Source organism: Hibiscus syriacus, unplaced genomic scaffold, assembly GCF_006381635.1.
Source record: "Hibiscus syriacus cultivar Baekdansim isolate YM2019G1 unplaced genomic scaffold, ASM638163v2 tig00110123_pilon, whole genome shotgun sequence".
NCBI classification, from domain to species: Eukaryota; Viridiplantae; Streptophyta; class Magnoliopsida; order Malvales; family Malvaceae; genus Hibiscus; species Hibiscus syriacus.
Window position 1 is genome coordinate 145,147 of NW_024062599.1, and position 21,531 is coordinate 166,677.

The window sequence follows — 21,531 nt, forward strand, 5'->3', positions numbered from 1 at the left end:
TATGAGTTTTGGTCATGGATTGTTTGAGTGAGAAAAATTATGGAAAAAAATTATATATGGGTTGGAAATGATGAAGGAAGTGTTTTACAAGTCTTAGAAAAATTTGAGGACCGTTTCGTAATTTTTGAGAAGTTAGAGATCAATTCGTAAATTTTGGAAAATTTAGGGGTTATTGTGTAAGTGTTATATAATTGATGTACTATGCTGGAAATTGTTGATTGGGAATTTAAATGAGTGTTACATGTGAAAATGACTATTTTGGGAAGTTTGAAAAGTTTGGTGAATAGTTTGAAGTATGATGATGGAATTTATTTTTGAAATATATTTATGTTAGTAAAATACTAACATATATAGATATGAATTTATATTTTGTACAGATTGTGATTTACTCGGTGTTCAAAACAATTCGTGTATAAAAGAAAAAGGTTATTGTGGACAATAGTGAGGCTTATATTTTGGAAAATTATAAAGTGTTAAGGTGAATGCAATACATGCATGAAATTATACATGAATGTTTTATACATCATCAGGAAGACTTGTGATAAGTCAATCTTGTTTTATCCGCATGATATTATACCATATTTTTATAAATTGATATGACATTGATATGTCATAGTATGAAATTATAATGCTTTGATTTTGGAAAATGTGATATTTTACCATGAATGTTATTTCGGGTATGAACTGCCCAATGTTAAATTATGATAATATACTTTTCCATGGATGGATCGAATAAAATAGACTATATTCCCAAGTAAGTCATTGAGGGACAGGGTATAATTGGTATACCATAGAGTATAGTAGCTGCAGGTTTATAATACACTTCGGTGTATATGGTGGGCACGACCTTATGTGTAATACACTTCGGTGTATATGGTGGGCACGACCTTATGTGTAGCACTACGGTGCAAATATTACTCGAATACCCAAGGTCCTCAGGGTTGTATATTGGGCTATTGTCTTTGGTTTTATAGATTTTGGTTAATAAATGGAAGCATGAAATTAAGCTTTCGAGCTTAAGGAAATAATGACAAGTATATTGGTAAGGAATTTTATACTCAATAATATTATTTTGATCATGGTAAAATATTGGATATGATTATAATATGTTTTTAAGGTATCTGGTTTTTATAATGAAATTATGCATGAATTGTATTGCACTGTTTATTGTTTAAATTGCCTCACTAAGTATATACTTAGCATGTGATGATTTTCACGCGTAGGTAAAAAACCAATAGTGGATTAAAGAGTTCAAAGTGACATCAAGTATCGATGCACTGTAGCAGTTACTGTAGTGTATCGATGCATAATATTAATTCGATGTTTTGATGCATCGATACACTATTCACTGTACACGGGTATTGTTCATCACTGTTCATAAAAAATATTTTGAATTAAATTGCTATAACAAAATATAAATTATATGTTATGATATTTTTAGAATATCAATTACTATTTTAAGAAAGTAAATTTTGAATCGGTTTTAAAATAAATGGTTTTAACATTTGGGTGACATCTATAATATGTAGAGGTATAATTATAAGGGTTATGGGTGTTACATTTATTGGCATCAGAGCTACAGGTTTAGCCGATTCTAGGACTAAACCGAGTTTGTTTTGAGTTAAAAAGTTTATACAAGCCACTAGGATGTCAAAAGTACTGATAGTTGTATATATACTGTGATGAAGCTTATTAGGAGTAAAGTTACTCTTTACTAATGGACGATGATTTTGACTGTGTTCAGATGTCAGATCATCAAGAATCAAGTAGGGCAGGCGAGCATGTTACTCCTATACAGAGTGGGAGTAACGAGGTGAATCAGAAACCACCCAATGCTCAGCCGAATGTAGAGCTATCTAATATGAATCAATAGGATATGTCTGTTCATGATCGGGGATTGTTTTTACAAGCTCTAGACACCATTACTAACCGTCGAACCCCAGTGTCAGTTTCAAAAGAACTAAGAAAGATGAGAGCACCTGAATTTCGAGGTGATTCAGATGCTAATCTGATGGCTGCTGACTTCTAGTTGAATGATGTCAAGAATATGCTCAACAGGATTCCTTATGATGATAAAGGAAAATTGGAAGGGGTTGTGTCTCTACTGATGGAGCAAGCCAGTGTGTGGTGGAATACGGTCGTCGCACGAGTTTTCACTGAGCAGATTACATGGGAATTCTTTTTGAGTGAATTCAAGGAAAAGTATATTGGGGACGTGTTTGTCAATAAGATGATACAACAGTTCTTAAACTTGAAGCAATCCGGCAGAACTGTTTACGAGTACGAATGCGAGTTTCACAAGCTGAGTCAATTTGCTTCGGAGTTTATTCTGACTGAGATATCTAGAATTGATAGATTTATTTCTGGATTGGATTCTTAATATAAGAGAATTCTGGTTTCTCATCATTTTACTGCTTTTGAAGAAACGGTAAACAAGGTTAAAACTATGGAAAAAGTTGATCTTGAAGATATAGAGGCGAATAAGGCTCAGACAAACAAAAGGTTTGGAAGCTCATACTCTGCACCTACACCCTTTTCCAAATACAACAAGGGCCAACAACAGAAAAATTATGCTTCCTTAGTATCCATAGGAAAAAAAAGATTTTCTGGAGGAAAGTCCAAGCAGATATCGATAACTTCGGTGGGTACTCAAAGTTTGGGGTTTCGTCCGGCTGTAGAGTGTAAGTTTTGTGGAAGGAGACATTCTGGTCAATGTTGGTTTGCTGAAGGAAAATGTTATAACTGTGGACAAGTGGGTCATTATAAAAGGCATTGTCCAGAGTTAAATCCAGATCAGACAATATCAGGACCTTAGAAAAGTAGAGTTGGCAAAATGGGTAAACCTGGTATATCCGAGATTGCATCTAATCATGAAGGCAGAACTACTGCAAGTGTTTATCACATCAAGACTGATGATGACAGAGATGCTCCTGAGATTGTAGGAGGTACATTTTATCTCTTTGATGAGCCTATTTTCGTATTGATTGATCCCAATTCTACATACTAGTATATAAGTACAAAACTGGTAAGAGATAGAGGAATCTTTTTAGAACCTATTTCTAGGGATATTGTGGCAATCAATCCATTGGGCCATTGTGCAAACATTTGTCGGATTAGTAACAAATGTCCGATAAAGATACAAGGAGTGTAATTTCCCGCAAACCTATTAGAATTGCCTTTTGAGGAATTCAGGATAATCTTAGGCATGGATTGGCTATCTTCCTACTATGGTTGAGTAGATTGTCATTTGAAGAGATTGTTTTTAAAGGATACAACGGGTTCAGAGGTAATATTTTTTGGAGAAAGGTTAAATCCTTTATCCAATGTGATTTCAGCTTTTACTGCTAAAGAATTGTTGTCACGAGGATGTCAAGCAATTTTAGCAAATGTGTTGGATACGAGAACTACAGAAGTTAAGTTGGAAGGTATTCCAACTGTACATGAATATCCAAAGGTGTTTCTGGACGAGCTACCTGGATTACCTCCAGATAGAGAGATGGAGTTTGGGATTGACGTATTCCCAGGTACAACACCTATTTCGATGGCTCCTTATCGAATGGCCCCAATAGAGTTAAGAGAGTTAAAGGATCAATTGCAAGAGTTACTGGATTGAGGATTTATAAGACCCAATATTTCACCTTGGGGTGCACCGGTGTTGTTCGTGAAAAAGAAAGATGGATCAATGCGTTTGTGCATAGATTATCGACAATTGAACAAGGTGACTATTAAGAACAAGTATCTTCTTCCAAGGATTGATGATTTGTTTGATCAACTTAAGGGATCAGCTGTTTTCTCTAAGATTGATCTTCGATCAAGATATCATCAATTAAAGATTAAAGAGGAAGATGTTCCAAAGACAGCTTTCAGAACACGATATGGACACTACGAGTTTGTAGTAATGTCGTTTGGGTTGACAAATGCTCCAGCAGAATTCATGGATTTGATGAATCGAGTATTTCAACCTTATTTAGATAAATTTGTGGTGGTTTTTATTGATGATATTCTGGTATACTCAAAGACAAAGATAGAACATGATGTTCATCTTCGTACTGTGCTCAAAATACTTAAGGATAAACAGTTATATGCCAAGCTATCAAAGTGTGAGTTTTGGTTATCTGAAGTTTCTTTTCTTGGTCATGTTGTCTCAGCAGAAGGTATAAGAGTGGATACTAAGAAAGTTCAAGCAATATTAGAGTGGAAACATCCAAAGAATGTTACAGAGGTCCAAAGTTTTTTGGGACTTGCTGGTTATTACCGAAGGTTTGTGAAAAACTTTTCGATGATTGCTTCTCCTTTGACCAAGCTCTTGAGAAAGGATGTTTCATTTGCTTGGATTGAGAAATGTAAAGAGAGTTTTGAAGCTCTAAAGAAGATTTTAACAGAAGCACCAGTGTTGGTATATCCAGAATCAGGCAAAGAGTATGTGATGTATAGTGATGCATCTCATAATGGGTTGGGACGTGTACTTATGAAAAAAAGGTAAGGTAGTAGTCTATGTTTTTCGACAATTAAAGATTACATGAGAGGAATTATCCTACTCATGATCTTAGATTAGCAGCGATTGTATTTGCTCTGAAGATTTGGCGTCATTATTTGTATGGTGAGAGACGCTCCATCTAAATGGATCATAGGAGTTTGAAATATTGGTTGACTCAAAATGAGCTCAATTTGAGACAGAGATGATGGATAGAAATTTTAAAGGATTATGATTTGATCATTGATTATCATCCAGGCAAAGCAAATGTAGTAGCAGATTCACTTAGTCGGAAAACTTTTGCAGCTTTGAGAGCTATGAATGTGCGACTATTGTTGAAAGAAAATGGCGCACTATTGGCTGAATTAAAAATAAAGTCGATGCTTTTAGATCGAATAATAGATCTACAAAGGAAAATGACAGATGCATGGAAAATATTTCATTAGTGGAAAAATGTGAGACTATGGACTTTGAAATCAAGTCTAATGGATGTCTATATTACCGAGGAAGAATCTATATTCCACATGATGATCAGTTGAAGAACGATATTCTTTATGAGGAACATTATAGTCCAATGACTATGCATCCAGATGGGAGCAAAATGTATCATGATGAAAAGAGTCGATTTTGGGTGGTCGGGTATGAAAAGAGCCATTTTTGATTTTTTTTCTATATGTCTGACGTGTCAGCGAGTGAAAGCTGAACATCAGGTGCTTTCGGGATTGTTACAACCAATTTCTATTCCATAAAAGAAGTGGGAGAGAGTTACTATGGATTTTTTTATAGGGCTACCATTGACATCAAATAGAAAGGATTACATTTGGGTGATAGTTGATCGGTTAACTAAATCGGCACATTTCATTCCGGTGCGAATGGACTATGCCTTGGATAAATATGCAGAGTTGTGTATCAAAGAGATAATTCGGTTACATGGAGTACCAATATCAATCATATCTGACAGAGATCCAAGGTTTACTTCAAGATTTTGGAATATTTTGCATAAAGCTTTAGGTACTCGATTGAATTACAGTATGGCGTTTCATCCACAGACGGATGTTCAGTCTGAGTGGACTATCCAGACATTAGAGGATATGTTGAGGGCACGTGTGATTGAGTTTGAATGATCTTGGAAAAAGTATTTGCCTCTAGTAGAATTTGCTTACAATAATAACTATCAATCTAGCATCAAGATGGCTCCTTACGAAGCTTTATACGGAAGAAAGTGTCGGATACCATTAAATTGGTTCGAGTTAAAAGATCGGAATCTAGTTGATCCTGATTTATTGAAGGAGGTTGAGGATAAAGTGAGAATAATCCAAGATAATCTCGAGATTGCAGCTGATCGTCAAAAGTCTTATACAGATTTGAAGCGAAAAGAGATTGAATTTATGAAGGCGATAAAATTTTTCTTAAAGTATCACCTTGGAAAAAGATATTTCATTATGGGCGCAAAGGAAAATTAAGTCCAAGATTTATTGGACCTTATGAAATATTAAAAAGAGTTGGACTAGTGGCGTATCAGTTAGCACTACCTCGAGAATTGGATAAGGTTCATAATATGTTTCATGTGTCGATGCTTAGGAAGTATCGATCAGATCCTTCACATGTCATTGCACCAGAGAAAATTGAAATCCGATCAGATTTGACTTATTAAGAAGAACCAGTTCGAATCTTAGCTCGAGAAATCAAAGAACTATGTAGCAAGATAATTCCCCTTATTAAAGTACTTTGGCGAAATCATAAAGTTGAGGAAGTTACGTGGGAAAGAGAGGAGTACATGAGGAAGCAATATCCTCATATGTTTTCATCATAAATGTACTAAATATTCGAGGATGAATTTTATTTTAGGAGGGGAGAATTATAATACCCCAAATTTTGGTTAATGACCAAAATGTAACTTTTGAAAGTTTGATGGTCAAAGTATAAAACTTGGAAGAAATTTAAGGGAATTAAGTGATAAAGTTCCTAAAAAGAATTTTATTCTATAAATAGATAGTTTACTCTTGAGAGTGGGATTTTATGGAAATTATATTTTGGATTTGGAATTTTAGTAAATAAAAATTTGAAATGGTTAAAACCGATAAGGAATCGGTAACTTCAGATTGAATTGAAATCTTACAAAAATTTGAAGGATGTTATAAAATGGTTGGAAGTATTATTTTAATATTTTGGATCAGAGAAATTTGGTCTGGAAATGTTCAATTTTTCATATTTAATCGAAATAGTGGAATTTAGTGACTAAAATGCAAGTTTTGAAATTTCATGGGAAATTTTGGAAATTAAAGTAAAAATAATTCATCTTTGACTTTGAAATATGATAAGGATGAGTTGTCACGGTTTATGGTAAATAAGAAGATTCATTAAGGTTGATTTGGTCGTATCCCAATTAATTGAATATTATATTCATTTAAGGGGAATATAATGTAAAATATTATGAAATGCACCCAACATATCATTGCATTTGTTCATATTCTTCTCCCAAATCAGTCGTGGGTTTCTAATAAAGTAAGAGAAAAATTTCAACTCAAATTTTCAAGCAATTTACTTAGGATTTTGAGTAAGTTGTAAATAGGAAATTGTTATACGCGAAAAACTCTATCTTTTGGTACCAATATTGCATGGTAATCTTGTTGGTGTTCAAAGATCCCAAATTTAAGGGTTTGTGTTCATATAAAGGATCATGAAATTGATGATGGATTTTGATGTTAGTGAGGTAGTAGATTCATATTCAAGCATGTGTGATGATTAGAACATGTTTAAATCTTTTTAGAACTTGTTCTATGAGTTTTGGTCATGGATTGTTTGAGTGAGAAAAATTATGGAAAAAAATTATATATGGGTTGGAAATGATGAAGGAAGTGTTTTACAAGTCTTAGAAAAATTTGAGGACCATTTCATAATTTTTGAGAAGTTGGAGATCAATTTGTAAATTTTGGAAAATTTAGTGGTTGTTGTGTAAGTGTTATATAATTGATGTACTATGCTAGAAATTGTTGATTGGGAATTTAAATGTGTGTTATATGTGAAAATGACTATTTTGGGAAGTTTGAAAAGTTTGGTGAATAGTTTGAAGTATGATGATGGAATTTATTTTTGAAATATATTTATGTTAGTACAATACTAACATATATAAATATGAATCTATATTTTGTACAGATTGTGATTTACTCGGTGTTCAAAACAATTCGAGTATAAAAGAAAAGGGTTATTGTGGACAATAGTGAGGCTTACATTTTGGAAAATTATAAAGTGTCAAGGTGAGTGCAATACATGCATGAAATTATACATGGATGTTTTATACATCATCAGGAAGACTTGCGATAATTCGACCTTGTTTTATCAGCATGATATTATACCATATTTTTATAAATTGATATGACATTGATATGTCATAGTATGAAATTATAATGCTTTGATTTTGGAAAATGTGATATTTTACCATGAATGTTATTTCGGGTATGAACTGTCCAATGTTAAATTATGATAATATACTTTGCCATGGATGGATCGAATAAAATAAACTATATGCCCAAGTAAGTCATTGAGGGACAGGGTATAGTTGGCATGCCATAGAGTATAGCAGCTGCAGGTTTATAATACACTTCGGTGTATATGGTGGGCACGACCTTATGTTTAATACACTTCGGTGTATATGGTGGGCATGACCTTATGAGTAATACACTTCGGTGTATATGGTGGGCATGACCTTATGTGTAATACACTTCGGTGTATATGGTGGGCACGACCTTATGTGTAGCACTACGGTGCAAATATTACTCGAATACCCAGGGTCCTCAGGGTTATATATTTAGCTATTGTCTATGGTTTTATAGATTATTGGTTAATAAATGGTAAGCAAGAAATTAAGCTTACGAGCTTAAGGAAATAATGGCAAGTATATTGGTAAGGAATTTTATACTCAGTGATATTATTTTGATCATGGTAAAATATTAGATATGCTGATAATATGATTTTAAGGTATCTGGTTTTTATAATGAAATTATGCATGAATTGTATTGCACTGTTTATTGTTTAAATTACCTCACTAACTATATACTTAGCGTGTGATGATTTTCACGTGTAGGTAAAAAGCCAATAGTGGATTAAAGAGTTTAAAGTGACATCAAGCATCGAGAGGTATATTTCAATATCAGTAAGACATCCTACGATGGAATTTGATTTTAGATAGTGGCATGTAATTTGAAAATGTTCAATTTAGTTGTTGAATAAATTTTGGAAATTTTTATAGTGATGAAAGGTTAATTTTTATGAATTTATATGTATTTTCAGAAGTTATTGTAGCAGTTACTGTAGCTTATCGATGCAATGTAGCAAAAAAATCTTTTGAATTAAATTGCTATAACAAAATATAAATTATATGATATGATATTTTTATAATATCAATTACTATTTTAAGAAAGTAAATTTTGAATCGGTTTTAAAATAAATGGTTTTAACATTTGGGTGACATCTGTAGAGGTATAATTATATGGGTTATGGGTGTTACAAATTATGTACTTTGCACACTTAGTGTCGAAACAGTTATTCATCAACATATGATGAATTCTGTGAATTGCACACTTAGTGCCGAAATGGTTGTTCATCAACATATAGTTACACAATTAAATGCACTTACCTGGCTTTCCTCGCTATGTATCCAAAACGTAAAACTGATTACTCCGGTACTTTGCCTTTGCCCTTAGTTTTGCTTATCTCAGGAACTTGATTTCGATCTACTCAAGCATCTATTAAAGACACGTACAATGTCAATTGTTAGTATATTTCCTAATAATTATACTTGAATAATACTCAAAAGTACATATTATTAAATTTCTATAACAGTCTCAGCTTATCTTAACATTTCTGGCTCAATAGTATCGATACCCCTACCATGGTATCGATACTACTATACTATGGTACCGATACTCTATTACTGTATCGATACCATTTTTGCATTCGATTATCAATGGTATCGATACCCCCATTTCAGTATCGATACTACCCAACTGTTCTTCCCATGTTAAGCCTATAGTATCGGTACTATTCTATCAATACTGATACACATGCCCATATTTTCTAGTTTTCAACCCGATTATTACCTAAATGGGGTCAAATTTTGTCATGTTTACACCCAAACAATACTATTAACTCTTCTTTACCTATCCATACTAACTTTCCTTCATTTATCATCTTAAAACATTTAAAATCTTCCAAGAACATTCAAATCTAAGAATCACACCACTTTTTCTAACATGTTCTTAATCTTATCCAATGCTTATAATCTCTCATTTACCTCTTTGACAAGTCAAATCTACCAGTAAACATCAATAAACACTCATATATTAACAAATAATTTCAAAACCCATTTTCTAAAATCTCCATTATTTCCTCTATCTCATAGTTTTAATCCCATCTAATCCTTCCTTAAGCTTCTATCATACCCAAGGCATAAAAAACCAACCAAAAACGAAAGGATAAACTAGCAATTGCAAAACTCACCTTTGAGATATGGAGGAGAGCTATCCACGGGGAAAGAAGAAGAAAAGAGATAATTTTTAGCTAACTTCCTTTTTTCCCTTTTTCTTTTTATTTAAATACCTTGATAACAATGGGTTTTAAATTCATTTTTTCTTTAAAGGACCAAAATGCTCTCTTAATCATCCACTACTACAATTGAGTCTAAACCACTATTCCAAATCATTCTCATCTTTTATCAATTAATCAAATAAATCCTCAAATTTTAAGTCCTTTCAATAAAGTCCATAATTTGATATTTATGGCATTACAAAAGCAAATGAATTTACATCAAAACTGAACTTAATCGAAAAACCAAAATTGAATCCGAAAATAAAACACTGAAAAACGACTTATCGAGTGCGAATTTAACAAAACAGACTTCAGATTCAGATTCAAGACGTCGAAAAACATAAAACACGACTTTTCAGAAAATTTGACTTTTTTTGTCAAAGTCAACAGTCAACGATCAACCCAGTCAAAGTCAACGGTCCGGGGTCAGGTTGACTCTGTCTGAGCTGACTCAACGGGTTGACTCGATTGACTCTTTCAACTTGATTGAGTTAACTCAGTTTTCCAGAAGTCTCGGCTAGAAAGAAAGGCCCATGCGCAGTGCAGGTGCGTGGCAGCGTGCACGGTGGAGACAGAAGCTGTTTCGAACGGCTGATTACTCCCTCAGTAGCTAAACAACATTATCAAGCCAAAACAGCCAATATTAACCCAATTATCCAACCAAAACATCAATCAAAAATTAAATAAAAAGAAACCGAACTTATCCAACTGTGGACGGCGAAAAACCAACGACAAAGTGATGATTTTGGTTTGGTTTCGATCAGAACAGAGCAGGGAAACAGATGGAGTAGCGGTGTGATGAACAGATCACCCAATCGACCGAAAAAAGTGATTAATCTGAGACGACTAAAGGGGTTTCGACGAACGAGGAGGGTGAGCCAGCGAGTTTCCCTTTCTCATACGCGATGAATGGTAGCCGATTTTGGAGGTTTTCCTGTCGGGGTTTTGTCACGGGTTGCCGCTGAGGCGAATGGCGGGGCGACCGCTACGGATGGGCGGAGGACGGTGGTCAGCAGTGGGTTATGGGGTGGCTGAAATAAAAGATTGTATTATTTTTTAGGGTTTGCTTGATTTCAGATGGGGAAAAGAAATCTATGGAATTCTTGGGCATTCTCCTTTGTTTTGGGTAATTTATGGAGCTAGTCCATGGAGTTCTCAAACTTTCAAAATTAGCCCAAAAAATTTCAAAACTTGCACTTTAATCCTTAAAATCAAATAATTTATTCAATAAATTTATATTGAAAATTGGGGTGTAACAATTTACCCTAAAAATAAATAACTTTGCAAACTATAGCGCTTTTCACGAAGAGGTGCCTAAACTATTTTTTGAATGATCTCGGTGTCTAACTTTACCAACATTACCATTATGCCGTGAACGAAGTTAATTTCTTTTTTGAAATGAAACATGTCACAATCTGATATTTTTAAAAACTTTATTTAAAATTAAAAAATTATAATTATAATTAAAAACACAAAAATTTTGAAATAACCCCAAAATTTTGAAAACCTTTATTTCAACCCATAAACCCACGTCTACCACCGCCCTTTGCTGTCGACGAAGCTCCACCCGACATCACCTCCCCGATGACCAAAACTCCTATGAAATCTTAACCGATCGACGACCAATCGATGGCAATTTGACGTTTTATACCTCGCGAACCCCAGGATGAAAATCACGATCCCATGTGATTCTGACAGCCAATTGGTAGCAACTAAGACAATGTATTACTATGAGGATGTCAGGGACTATGTCAGCGATGGTGATCATGGCCAGAATGGGCGACGGATCAGGGTTAAAATTTGAGGATATTGGGGTTTTTATAATTTAAGAGAAATTAGGATTTTTTTTATAAATATGATATTTTTAATATTTTTTAAAATAAAATTTAAAATTATCAGATTGTGAAATGTGTCAATTAAAGGAGGAAATTAACATTTTGGTGGCTCGGGCACCTAAAGTGATAATTTTATAAAGTTAGACACTGCGATCATTCAAAAAATAGTTTAAACTTCTATCTGTGAAAAGCACTATAGTTTGAGCACTTATTTTATATTTAAGCAAAAACAAAATTAACAAATCTAAAAAAAATCATAAAATGAACATGAAAGATACTAAAAACAATCAACCCTATAAGGAATCTAACTGTTAAATGCATTTGGTACTGTTTTGCTCACTTAAAGGATCAGATCATGCCATTTTGTAATGGCACTTTCTGAGGATGGCGGCAAAAACAAACACAATTTTTATAGATTAATAACCCCCATTTTCATTCTAGGTTCCTTGGATTTGGACAGCCATCAAATGTTTACTATAATTATAATCTTTCTGCCGTACTTTTTTGCATCTATGAGCTTCCTTTGTATATCTTTAAAACGGAATAATGGAATATTAGGCAAATTTTGCAAAAGCAATACTAATAAATCTTTTGCCTATCTACAACTATTAAAGGCTCTTTGGTTTGTTTTAATAGGCATCTTCCATTACATGTTTTAATGGTGTTATTCCGATTCCCATATTGTATTTTTTTAAAGCCTAAAGCACAAGGGGAAAAGGGGGGAGATATGGTATAAATATGAGAAGCCGAACAATTGTATATTGGGAATACAGATAGCAAGAAAGCAAGCAAAATAGTGAGACTTCGAGGGCTTTGATTTACAGAAATGGCTATTAAAACTCGCAGTTACTCCGTCGATGGCAAGCGCGTAATGACAATTGATGAGTTCAAAAGATGGCTAAAGAAATTCGATGAAGATAAAGACGGAAAGATTAGAAGAGATGAACTTGCAGATGCCATACGAGTCTCAGGTGGATGGTTTGCTAGTAGGAAGAGCAAGTGTGGTATACGATCCGTGGACGCCAATGGTAACGGATTTGTTGATGACAATTAGATCAAAAACCTCGCAGATCTTGTAGAAAAACATTTAAAAGTGAGGATTTTGCATTTTTGAAATGTTAATTTGAGTCGTATGTTCATCGGTCAATTGAATTCTTGAAATGAATGAGTTAATTATCCAAACAACCATACAGTTTCTTTCTTCTAATGCACTCAAATTACAAATAGATTACTTCAAAATTTTTGTAGGAAATCTTTTTGAAAGGTCAAAGAACAAAGATATCCATATTATATCAGCATTCTGATATTTGTCATCCACTAAACTGTAGATTGAATACAGAAATCTCCTTTGAACTAATGGAGAAGATTGGTTTTATATGAACAATTAATACCTATAATTAACACTACCCCTTCTTCCTTTGGAGCTTTAATGAATGTTTCGTAAGGAATTGGATGAATTCATTATACAAATTATCAAATCGAACTACTCAGAAAGGCTAATAAATCAACTGAGAGAACAAATCTTTTCTTTGTTTGCATATCAAACTTATTTTGGAAGGCGGGCTCTGCGCTTTCAGCGGCACAGTGGAAGCTCTTCCAAAAGACATTGCCGCGTATTACCTATATTTTGCCAGCGGGATCTTTGTTATTAGAAATCCGAGAGAACTTCAATGGCAATGGCATGTCACTTGGACTCTTCTTTTTCCCTAATATTTGGCCTCTCGCTTGAACTCTTAATTTCCCTAATATTATCCCCGTCTGAAACATATTCAGACATGTGCATGAAGATATGATCAAAATATATGGAAAAGCATTAAAGAATGAATTTACCTATGCCGGATACATACTCATATCAGACACTTACGAGTCTAAGTAACATAGGCAAGAGCAAGTTGCATCCCAGAAATTGCAGGCAAAGAGCTAAAAAGTCTACTAAATGTCTAATAGCCACTGTTCTATGGGTAAAATAAACTGCCACCCATTTTCCGAGCAGAACCTAGAAAGTAATTGGCAGATAAATACCAGTTCACCCCAAGTTTTTAACAACCACGAAAAATTGAAAACAAATACCTGGATCGGTTCAGAATGATAGTGGAAACCATTCATCTATCTCAGTATCCAAATGCTCAAGCAATTTATTCTAGCTGACATCATATATCAATCAGAGGTGGCGACAATTTCCAGAAATTCCATGAATTAAAATCCTCCTAAAAAAAGGCAGAACACAAAAAGGTAAGATACCCCCATAGAGAATTAAACAACACTGAAAATTTATAGAACATTTTATCAGAAGGTGACTATGTTGCTCCAGCTCTTCATTTTCTTTTGAAGTACTTGCATCTGACAGATATTTGGATATGGGTGCGAGAATATGTCCCTATAGAAAAAATTAAACATACACATGTCGGGCACATACATGTATCTAAAACTCACACCCAAATATGAGTAACACTGGAAGATTAGATCTGACATTATAGATTTCACCCAAGTGCAGAAGTGAAAATCTAGAAGAAAGTGGGGAACAGTCGGGTCTCTTCCCTAAAGAATAACAAAATTCAGCCTAGTTTCTTTTCCAACTATGTTTTCTAAACAGAAATATCCACAAGAGGTCCCATTAATAGTAAGTTTTAAGTCAATTGATAATAGACTACAGCTTTGGAAACAAACTCGGCCTGAAGAATAACAAAACTCAGCCTAGTTTCCTTTGCAGCTATGTTTTCGAAACAGAAATATCCACAAGAGGTCCCATTAATAATAAGTTTGAAATCAATTGATAATGGTCTATAGCATTGGAAACAAACTCTAGATTGAGGGAAATAAATGGAAAAGAAAAGGTAACCTGCTCAAAAGTAGTTGCTGGCGGAAATATGTCATGCACAAGACCATGAAGGGAACTATAAGATTTTGCGTCAACAATGTGATTGACAACAGCCTCACCCTGCAAATTTGAAACTATTAGAAGAGAAGTTTGGGACTGTAATATTAAAAGCAATCGGTTCTCTTTCTTAGGCATCAGAACCTTGGATAGAATACCTTTGAGTTAATAATGAAGATTTTCCCTTTTGGGATTCCAACCTTAAGATAGCTGATTTCATCTATATCTCTATTCCCAAAACCAGCATAGAATGGATTGATATCAGATGGGAACAATGCTTTTATTTCCTATAAGTCAAAAGATGTCAAAGTGCATTAAAATGTTCCCAATTTGCAACATACCTATCATTGACCTATCTATATTAGAAATCTTTTACATCTTTACAACTCTCTATCTATATAATGCATATAAGACAGATTGATATCACATGAAACGACTTCTGACCAAAAACTTATTCAAGAATTGAATAACCTAGTATTTGTTTTATAATTCAACAATTAAAATTTCATTTTGTTGAGTAGAGGAATAAAATAAGACCTCCCTCAAAACACTGTACATTCCTCTCAGACTTGCATGCAACCCATTCAACTGATTAAATTTTACACCATTGGGATATAAATATAAAAACTTGGAATGCACAAAATAATCATCATTTATCTGTACAGCAAAAATATCATATCAGAAGAAAGTGTCTGAGAGCAGAAAACTAACCTCTAAGCATGCAATCTTGAATTCATGAGGAGCTCTTCTAATAACTGAGAAGAATATAGAATGTTTCAATCCAATTAATGTGATTTAGAGATGTTATAAGGAGGGGAAGGAAGCGACAGATATAATATGCATGAAGCGTCAAATGCATACACTCCAAATCGAAAACAATAGCATAGTAATGACAAATGAGAAGCCTGCTTAAACATCTATTTGAATTTGAATTTCAAAGTGACCATGTATAGGAAACTTTTAGTTTCTTACATAGAAGGCACATACTAGGGATTGCAAATAATATAGAATAGAACAAGCTTTCATTTAACTTATTTCAGCTCAAAATGATAGAAATGAATTTTAGTGTTTCATGTTGCAACTGCAGGTCCCAATATGCATCTATTTCCAAAGTTACAGATATGGATTTCTCATCCTATTTAACTGCATAAATGTCATAAATCTGTCTAAGGGTTTATGTAATGGTGTATATGGTTTCAATAGCCTTTAAGTGGTATATGTTGCATAACAAAAGATAGCTTTATTCAACAATCACAAAACTTGCATATGAAACACAACCCCAGAAAACTCTTTCATTAAGTCATTGAACTGCAAAAACACTTGCCTTCTCGGTATAGAGATGGAAAAACTCCATCAGGCGAAATGACAATCGGCCCATCTGGTAAAGCCTTACCATCCTACAAATATGAAGACATGCTTGTTAAACAGTTGGTCCTTTTAGGTGCAATGGTGGTGAGTTAAACAAAGAACAATGACAAGGAAAACAAGAAGTTTTTAGTTTCTTGATTCTCATTTTGCTTGATATAAGAAAAGCATCAAACTAGCATAGATCACCTGCTTAAGGTTGGCTAAAAATTGTCTCGTGAGATGTGCCTGGGATATTGCGCGTGCACTAAGAAAAAGAAATTCGTACCCATTTTCCTGCAATATAGAAGAAGAAATTTGATCTATTGAAGATGTTAAGAGTCCATGTGAACTCTAGAAATGTTTTTTTCTTTACAAAAAATGATTGTAACAATGTTAGGTGAAAACTATTCTACCTTAATAGCTGAAAATAAATGTGCAACGCCTGTTTGTGACCAATCCATCCCAACCAACGGCATGAACTGACCTAGGAAATCTGATCTGTAACAATAACATTATATTAGGGAAGCTAGAAACTAAAAAATGAAACCGTGTCCATGTGGTACCAAGAACTCAGGAAAGAAGGAGATTAAAAGGAAACCTAGAGTAAAAATTTTGGGGACCAATTCAGGTTATGTAAGCTAGATGTCTCCAATACCTTGCGGGCCAAGGTTAGAGCTATGAAAAACAAGCTATTCGATTTGAGAAATGACATTACCGAATTTTAAGCCCAAAACTATGACTTGAAGCAAAACAAAACAGTAGTCAGACTTCATCAAAAGTTAATGCTAACACTGACCATAATAATAAATAAGAATAATTTATTAATACAAAGAACTATAGAAAAATGTGAGCCATTGAAAAGCTCAAACTCCTACGAAGTACAATTAAAATGAATGAAATGCCAAAAGTATATATATAACCTGAAATCTAAACCATGGCCCATTTTTGGAGCTACCAAAAGCTAACATTGTGCAAAAGGTTTTTCTTATGCACATGTTATATCTTATTACTAAATCACCAAATCCTTGTTCTCAGTTTCATCACCAATAGAATACCATCCATATGTATGTTTTCTTCTTTCTATTGTATATGTATGGCTCTCATGCAATTAACCCAAAACTCGGTCCATAGATGGGATGAGTCCATTTGAATGGAGATTCCCCACCTAAATCAACTATTACCGACCTTTACCACCTAGGCTGAGCAATACTTAATAAGCTAGTTAAATTTCTATTACCAATTTAATGTCAGGTCCATCATAATTTGAAGTATGTACTGAATTATCATTCGCAAAATGTGACTATCATCTACACCTGACATTTAATTGAAAGAAAGAGAAACTAATAACACAACATTGACATGAATCAGTACACAAGCATAAGAGGGTATTCCGCATCAGAAAATCTGAGAAACTTCCTTACCTTGTAATTGTCCCATCCACATCTGAGATTACTACACGAGTGGTCCATTTCCACAAATAGATTCTAGCATCAACCTGTTTATACATGATTTTGAGTCAGCATCCAGACAACAAGAAATATATATGAAACTATCTTGACAACAAAAAATTAAATAAGAATTCAGAAAGAATATGTAACTTCAAGTAAGAATCCAACAAAAAGGACCTGCTGTCTCCCTAACATAGCAGTGGAAAATGCAAAGGTTATTTGATTCATCCCATCTTTTAGATTAAATGATGCCAGCTGTTCAGAGGTTGGAGTAATTGCCCTAATTATCTTCTTCACCGGCTTGGGTGTAAGAAAATTCTCATCATCGTCACTAGCAACACTCTCAGCATCCAGGCCTCTGGTATCAACTGCATCCAGTTGCATAATCTTCCTAGATTTTGATCTTTTAAGAGAAAAAGGCCAAAGCCTCCATCTTCCACTCTGGGGAACTATGGCTTTTGATGGATCTCCTTCGATGGATTTCCCCACTCTGTCAACAGGTATCATGCCTTTGGGTTCAATTATTTCTTCACTTACAAATGCAACCATTCCTAACAGAATAGGAGCTGCTGCATCCCACGGAAAGTAACAGCCATCAATTCGAACAACAAGCCTATCATTCTTCACAACAGCTGCACCTAAACAACTAAATTTCTCGCTATCCAGTTTTCCAGTATCAAAAGCTTTAGAGGCAGCTGCAGCACCCATCCATTCATATAGCAAGTGTTTGCAAAGAGATACCTCTGCACAAAGAACAAAGCACAAAGCATCAATTTCCACAGAAAGACAGGATATTTATTCTATGTTTAATTAAGATCATAACAAATAATATGTTGTACTTCCGCATGACTCTATGGGTTCATCCATTACAGAAAACAACTAATTTGTTGAATGATTTTTCTACTCTCCTCTTTCTTCATATAAGGGACTTATAAATTATAATTATAACTCATTTCAGTGCATTCTGCAGTAAACAAATGTAAGAAATACATGATAAATTGATAACTTAGTTCTCTTGTTTATTGAAGAAAAAGATAACTAAATTCTCTCACCTACAGCACAATTGCGAATTTTATTTTTCAGCTTCCTTGAAGTCTCAGTCTCCTCTCTACTAGTACTTTCATGTACTAATTGCTGTTCCTCATCTGCATTGGACCTTATCTCATTTGAATCATCTTTCTTGATTGATATCATCCCAATGGTTTCAGAATTTGAGCCTATAGAATGGCTTACAGGTCTGTTGTTGTTTGAATAGAGCTTGGCAGCAGAAGACTGCATAATAGGAAGTGATTCTTCCAGCCACCCAATTTGTTTACCAGCTACCCTGTGATTTCTAGAAATATTAATAGGATTAGAGATGATCCCTGACTTTTCTATGGAGTTTTCCATATTAGCTGATGAATTTTCGTGAACAAAGTTGTCAGAATTTAAATATGACTCATTATTCACATGACATAAACCATTTACTTTTTCATTTTTCGTACAAATTGAAGGAAGATCTTTATTTACACAATCTGTCTCATGGTGCTCGAATTCAGCAAGGTCGCTGAAAAGGAATTGATCATCCTCAGAAGTCTCTGATGATGGAGCATTGTTCATTGGATGAGATTTCATCCCTGGCACTAGCTCAGTAGTTCTTACCATTTTTCAGCATGAACATGTACTTCCCCATTCCCTAGATCAGGAAGGCTCAGTGTCTGATGAGTTTGTTCACTGGAACCATTCAATGTTATTGCCGAGCTCTCTGAAACAAAAGACTGAAGACTGTCTGAAACAGCCTCCTTGTTGAAAATTTCACAAACTCGTAAACCAACATTGTTTTCATTATCAGCTGCTTCTCTATCAAACTGCTTGTCCTCGCACGGTTCAAGCTTATGTTGACATTGCATATGAGAGTTTCCAACACTATTACCATCAATAGCTCCTGAAATATTGGCTATTACTTTTGATTTTCCTTCCATAAAACCTTCACATGATGACAAGGTTCTACAGAGGTCTGTTTCCCCTTTATCATTCATAGAAGACTGAAACTTGCTTTGTTCAAAGGACGATGTTCTAGCACTAGCATTGTCATTTAAACTATCGTAGACAATATTAGTGGACCAATTCGTCTCCAACAGGCCTGCAGCAATCTCAGCATGCTCCAAGGAATCTAATCTCATTACACTGCCACCATCCTCCCCATAATCATCCCCCTCTTCTGAACTCTGTTCTAAAACACTATCTAACAACAAAGATGGTTGGGAAGATGTCCTACCAACAATCTTACCTTGGCTCACATCAATTTGCTCTGCAGAATTTGACTTACCACCGTCAAAGTTGAAACTTAAGGATTTCAATGGTCTCCTATTACCACAGGATGGTTCATCTGATTCATATCCAGAAAGAAAAGGAAATGAAAAGGCTTCATATTCCTCGTCGTCAATGTCTACCTCCCTGAGAAAGTATGCTTCCCCTTTATGATCAAGAAACAAGTGGAAATTGGGTTCAAGGCCATTAACATTGATAGTAACTACCTTTGCCCTTGTCTTTAAAACCCCTTGAAATTTACTATACCAAACATACCAAGGCGATGATTTGAAGCTCCCATCGGGTTGTTCCACTGCAATTATATCTACAGCCCCACCAAAAGGATGAAATGGAGCTGAAACAGAATATACACCGCGAGAGATATAGCTGCCTAGTCTCCCCACCGCGTACATCGTCTTGATCTTGAATTCCTAAGAACTCCCAGATCTCAAATTACATTCTCCTGATAGATAATGGGTTTGAGATGAGGGAATGTTGGAAACTCTAGAGCTTTAAATTCTCCAAATACCCAAACTGTAAAATATCAATCCATAATTAAGGAACCCCAATCAATATAAAAGAGGAAACACTGTCAAAAAAAAAAGATGAAACCTCCTTGTAAATGAACAATGTAAACATAGACAAAAATGCATAAATTTGGAAATTGTTCAATGCATGGTGACTCACAAAAACGAAACAACGAATAGCTGAGAAACTTTCTCTTGTTGTTCAAAGCCTAAACTCTCTTTGTCAGTTATGAATTCAATGCAGATATACAACGGGGAAAATGAAAAAGAAAAGGGAAAGGGAAACGTACCCGATCAAAACCCAAACAAAGAACCAACAGCTAATTTGTAATGGACGAATTAAAGCACATTCATAATTTTCTATTCCCAACTTATTCAAAAAGAAAATTTCTCTCTCCCAACATCTAACAAAAGACAATGAAAAGGGAAAAGGGAAAAGGGAAAAGGAAAGGATTTAAGGGCGTGATAGAAAGAGGGCAGCAGTTTCGTGATCTCCCATGTCCAGGAGGCATGCATCATGCATGAGAGAATCAGAGCGTTTCTAAATTCTAATCTTTTCTGTTTCTGGTTTTGATGACCGAATGTTTTGTAATTTGTTAATATACTTTTAATAATATAAAATTATTTTTTATTATCCAATTCATTCACAATCTAATTCAAATTAAATAAAACGATATCTAATTTATACATGATTTTCTATTCAAAAATAATAATTTATACATGATTTAATTTATACATCATATAATCTTAGTAGTTTAAGATAATATTATTCTCACTAGAAATTATGAGTTCAAGCAATTTTACCTCCAAGATTTTGAATAAATGTTATTTTGTAATCATCTCATACTATTGAAAAACAACAAATTTTTATTTTGGTTTTTTTTATCATATTCATATTAGAGTCAGATCGAGAAAAAATTAACAATCAAATAAAATAAAAATAAAATTATGCGGACAAATATTTACTGTTTCAATATTTAGTTCAATTGTGAGATTAACTCATGACCTATCGAAATCAGAATAAAAAGAAATGAAGTTGTCTCCGATTTGTTCTACCATCTTACCTGATAAATCATTAAGATTTATTTTCAATAAAATCCATTCTATTCACGAGTTCCGTCATCCTCATCGCTTATCGATTACATTGGTT

The 21,531-nt window shown here is 34.2% G+C and overlaps 1 pseudogene; it reads right to left on the reverse strand.

Annotated features, from left to right (window-relative positions):
- Window positions 1-13,744: 13,744 nt before the first annotated feature.
- LOC120215574 lies at window positions 13,745-20,383 on the reverse strand (annotated as a pseudogene).
- Window positions 20,384-21,531: the final 1,148 nt, after the last annotated feature.